This window comes from Odontomachus brunneus, unplaced genomic scaffold, assembly GCF_010583005.1.
Source record: "Odontomachus brunneus isolate Ranch 3 - 2012 unplaced genomic scaffold, Obru_v1 Obru_scaffold_026, whole genome shotgun sequence".
Taxonomy (NCBI): Eukaryota; Metazoa; Arthropoda; class Insecta; order Hymenoptera; family Formicidae; genus Odontomachus; species Odontomachus brunneus.
Genome location: NW_022639476.1, coordinates 2,261,260 through 2,266,878, shown reverse-complemented (window position 1 = coordinate 2,266,878; position 5,619 = coordinate 2,261,260). Strand labels below are relative to the sequence as shown.

The 5,619-nt window shown below is 49.4% G+C and overlaps 1 protein-coding gene across 14 annotated transcripts in view; it reads right to left on the bottom strand.

Moving 5' to 3' along the window:
• Positions 1-5,619, bottom strand: part of LOC116842626 (zinc finger protein 608) — a 296,735-nt gene that overhangs the window by 30,094 nt on the left and 261,022 nt on the right. The window lies entirely within an intron of this gene.

Genomic DNA, 5,619 nt, shown 5'->3' with positions numbered 1-5,619 from the left:
ACTACTGCGGATGACCATATTTCACTACTTTGACCTTTTATATCTTGGGAAATATTGACTTTTGGGACTTGGTGCAATGATAACTTTTTATCAGCATGGCGAAAACTATAACAGTGAAATTTGATCGAAAACCATTTTGCATAGGTTTTGTGCGGGGTCCTTTATCTAAAAGATAAATATTTCGCTGATGTAACGCTCGCGCATCAGTTTGCACGATAAGAGCATAGAGATCGCAAGGTCGCGTTAAAAGATCAATTTCCTAGTCGCTGACGCAACAACGTACGCGATTCCGAATGTCGTCGTGGATGTCTCGCGAATGCTAAGTGCACCACCGACATCAACTGTAGGCGCAATTATAGGAGGCGATATATATCGCTCATAATTAGATTGAGATAGTGCCGTATGTCCGGGGACTTGTCGTGTCACCTACCAAATGCTCCCGCCGCATGTCCGGGGACCTGACGACATTCTGACGCAGACACGCGGACTCCGAAAGTCCACGCGAGAATAGATCACACACGCGATAAGCACGACTGGCTCTCTGTCCGTCGACGCGGACGCTAAAATTGCGATCCTTCGCGCAGCGCGAATTTATCAAATGCTTTCTCTCCTTTGCACCTCTAATTCAATCTCTTCCCGTCGTCTTGAATTCCCAAGCGCCACTTCACCAGCAAATTGCACCGTTTAATTACTGATGTTTAATTATTGATACAATACAATCGAGAACGCGCATTAAAAGCTCGCTCTCTCTCTCTCTCCGTAGCGGCCGATACCGCGCGAGCGCACAATTCCGACTCGCGCTACTTGCGCGGTCGCGAGGCGAAATCGTACGGGTCGCCGCGACTACGCGGATGACTCGATCGTTTCCGGTTTTCCGATGATTGAATCCGTGTATACTTTCGCGCTCGGCCTGCTCCGCGTGTCTATCCGCGCGCGTTATTTTCGGCGGCGCACCGCGATTCGACACGACACACACACGCGACGCGACGAGCCATTTCGCTCGGCGATCAACAAGGTGTTAACGAGGCATCGGCCGGAATTTCCGGTTTTCCGAAAATACCCGGGACCGTCGGCTGTCGCGAAATATCGCTGCGGTCCTGCCGGGCGACGGGACGGTACCGCATTCATTTCGGAAATCGATATAATCCGGTTGCTGGGCACACACATGCAAACACACAGGCGCGCGCGCGCGCGCACACACACACACACACACACACACACACACACACACACACATAGCCGTGCGAGGCGGGCGGCGACGGCGGCGAACCTCCGCGGAAAATGCACTCGGCGAAATGACTCGAGGCGCGACGAAACGCAGCCGAGGATATAAAAGCAATTAGAGGGGACCCAATTAACGTGGCCGCGCGAGCACGCGCGTCATCGAGCGCTTGCTCGCTGTTTATGGAAACATCGCATATTTCGCCGGACGGATGGAAACGCGGCACCCGTTTACACCGGGACTCTCGCAAATAGAAACCGCGCGAGAGAGAGCGTTAAAAGGTTGATTTCCGCGCGCGGCGAGAGCGCCGTGTCGCGGGAAATTGCGAACGTGTCAGCGCGCGCGCGCGGATGTAACCTGGTATCGATTCTGATTTATTATGCCCGCGAGCAGCGAGACGTGTTTGGCGCGCGGCGTCTTCGCTGAATGCTAAAGTGCCTCCTCGCCTCGCGCTCTCTTCCACTCCTCCTTCCCCTTTTGGACGCAAATCGCTCCTCGATCATAAACGGTCGCAAGTATTTCTTTTGTCTTCAGCGTTCGCGACTTTCTCCGTCTGTCCTTCTCCTCGGCTCGCTCTCTCCCTCCTCGCCTGTCCCATTCTCGGACAACGTTCGGGAGGATGTTTACACGGTGTAAACGACGTTTTGTTATCGCGCACAATGCGCGGTGGAAAGCACAGGGAACGTCGGGTATCCCTTCGCGTCCCGCCGTGATATCGTTATATCGGTATCGTCGTCGCTCGCGCGTTAACTGTTACTTTTATCGCGGCCGTCGCGATTGTATGCGCGACGTATGTTCTCGTTGCGCGCGGTGCGCGCACTTAAAAGTGCACACAATATGCGCAAAACCAGCGGTAAGCCGGCCCTCCGCCGCGCACCGGGTTTAAAAGCAATTAGCGAGATGTCCGCTAAATGAATGCGCTCGCCGGCCGCGGTAATTTTCGCGGCCCAATGCAAACAAATTTCCATTCTGGAAAACAAAATCGCCGCGCGCGAGCGCGCGCGGTCAGGGCTTTGAAAGCAATTAGCGATGCGCCGCATAATTAACGTGCTAATTAACGATACAATTTCGACTTGCGCGGCTGGCGTAACTTTTTCCTGTAGCAGTCGAAATATCGGCGGCGCCGCCGCAACGCGGATTTTTCATTTATTCACGCCTGACCCCCTGTCGTCCCCCCGTGGCCGACTCTGGGGGGTTTAAATGTCGCCGATGTCGCAATATATCCGTCATCCGTACGTTAAGGCACCGTTCACACGGCGCGATTTTCGAGAGCAATACATCTGAAACTCATATGTTCGTTCAGTACTTCTTTTTCTCCCTCTGCCTCTCTCTCTCTCTCTCTCTCTCCCTTTCTATCTATCTATTTCTCTGCTTCTCTCTTTCTCTCATTCCCACGACAGAGAACGGCTTCCGATAATAAAATCCTGCGCGAGCATAAAATCGAGAGTGGTTCCCGCGAGTCGTTATCGTCGTGATTCGATCTCAAATTGGATTAATTCGGCTTACGGCTTGACGTTTTATTCGCACACGTGGCCTATACGCCGCGCGTCGAAAAAGAAAGGAAAAAAAAAAAAATCGGAAAAGTTATATCGACACCAAGTCCCACGTGAATCGACCTTTAGATAACTCCGCGACACATGCGCGCGCCGCGTGCATTTAATCCGGATGAGTTTATCGGCGTTATCGCTCCGCCGGCGTTTCGCCGGGAAATAAAATTTGCGCCGGAAACGCATTTACGGGCCGGGCCGGGCTGGTCGAATGCGTTGAAACGCATTAATGTGGATAATCGGGAGAAAGAAAGTGACAACGTGGCAACGGCAACAACAGCAGCAGCAGGAACGCGGGACGTTGGACGCGCGGCATTGTGTGATTAAGCGAATGACTGTCCGAGATTCATCGCGTCTACTCCACAAAGCACAATCAGTGTATTCTTCACTGAGATATTACATTTATAACTGATGATTCAGTGATAAGTATAGCAGTGCAATCAGTCAAATATCTCACTGATAATCCTGATCCGTTCTGAGAGCTCTCCGTCGCGAAACATCGTCGCGAGTCATTTTCACGAATTGAAAGCACCGTCAAAGGTGGACGCCGGAGATAATCGCGCAAGGAAGACGACGCGCTTTGTTCTTCTTATCCACATCCGAGAGATTCAAGTCGACCCCTCGGGAAGGTCTCCTTTTAATTTCGGTCGGTTCTCTAAATCTCGGGAATCGCTCGTATCCTCGTGCGACCCTTTCTGCCCCTCTCTGTCTCTCTGTCTCGCGAAAGAAACGACTCGAAATTGTTCGTGGAATCCATAGTTGAAAGTAAAGGATGGCAATTTTCGGGACATCTCGTGCGGAGGAGAATAAGGTCGAGAGGAGTGAAGGAGGGAGGGAGACAGGGAAGGAGGAGGTAAAAGCGTGCAGAGGAAGGAGAGCGCGCTCGCTCTGTCGGGCCCCGAGATTACAATGGTAGTTTGAAATGCAAATCGCGGAGTTTATGCTTGGTTTCCATAATTACAGAAGCGGCGCGCGCGCGTTACCTCTCATAATGTACAATGCACACGGACCGACGTAATCGCGGCATTGTTCTGACGCGAAACTATTTCGTAGTGTTACGACGACTAAGACGACTAAGACGACGACAACGACGAAACGCGAGACGTGACAGCTTGTAAGAGCAAGAGGAAATATATTGGAACATCGCCAGCGATGCTTGCGCAGCTTGCCGCGGTAATAAAGAAAAAAATGACGTTATCCTGGCGTATATCAGAGTTTTGAGAGAGAAATGCTTACGTAGCGCATCGACGAGCGTACACGAGACATCGTCGCTGCTCGGCGTATTTATACGACGTCGTAAACGTCCAAGAGAGATAACCCAAGACAGACGACAAGTCTTTCTTACCGATCTTTCTTATCAGGCCAGTCAAAATATTCAAGTAATACAGGCAATACACATTTTTAAAAATTTATTTGTATTTTTGTATTTCTTGATTTAAAAGTAGGTTATTTGTTGAAGTGGATTTCGTATTTTTATTTATTTGTCGCTCTTAATGATTTTATATTTCTCCTTATTATGTAATTAAAAAGTATATTCTTTTCCTATTATTAAGTTGTATGTTTCTTTTCGATACAGTTTTATAATTTTTCTAGAGAGAATATATTCGTCTTTTGAATACGTGATAATGATAATGAACTTCCTTTAAATTTATGGTGAATATATTCTAAGATTATTAGCAAGAAAATATCTTTTGTCGAGCAAAACTATTAATAGTTAAAAAGAGGAAAATGAATTGATCGCTTTTCGTAGCAGGACGATTATCTTTTTCTATGTGTGTAAACGCGCTAGCGAACGATTATAGATCAAGAATGGTGAATATTTCGTCGATGAATGATCCGTCTCTGTTGAATGCAACAGAGTCGAATTAGACTGAAAAATCGACTCAAACTTGTCGACTGTCCTAATACGATCGTAACGACGGCAGGTGCGACTAAACGAACGAGAGTATTAAAAGGTGGATAAATGCCAACATCGAATTTTATCACGCGACATTACTTTCGCGCAAAGGTTATCGCGCGGTTTCGCTCGGAGTGGATCCGCCGTAATCGTATTCCGGCGACGAGATGAAACACGACCGGCGACTCGTTTCGACAATTGCCGTTTTAATTTCCGCGCGGGCCGATTCTAATGAGATTCCCGCCAGCGAAGCGCGCTCGTTATAATCGTAACCGCGACATTTTTCCGCGTGTACAATGAATGAATGTTTTGCGGTGGAACAAGCCGACGAGAGTTTCGTCGGAATGGGGGAACGCACGTGTGTACACGTGTCGCGTCACACGCACGCACGCACACTCGGCCGGGACCCGTCATGAAGATCGCAAAAATCGCCGTGTAAAAAGGGCGAATGAAACTGAAGAATCGAGCTGTACACACACACACACACACAGTGGTCGGATGTATATGTGCGATATTTGTTTGAAGGGTCCTCTTTCGCCAGCGTGCGTGATGGCGATCCGCGCGTGTGATGGACGCGTGTACACGCGTGGTGCGACACCCTTGTCTCGCGAACGTTTGATCGAACAATTCCTTTCAACATTTCGAGAGCTCAAATTGAACTCCCGCGCTTTCCCGACGCGAAAAAGCACAGCGGCGGCGGGAATTTCGGGTCGCGTTTCCCGCGCGCGCTGTATCGACTGGCAGGGTGTGTGTGTGTGTGTGTGGACCGCGATGACGCGGTTCGCTCTCGGTTGTTATATATCGCGACAAAATTGACGGCTAGATGGATAGTATAATAAATTGCAGCGAATAATAACGCACGGAGAACGTGTTACCATTATCGCGGTTATTACGGTGAAATTGGCGGACAGATGGATAGATGAGTGGATAAAGAGAGGAGAGAGAGAGAGAGA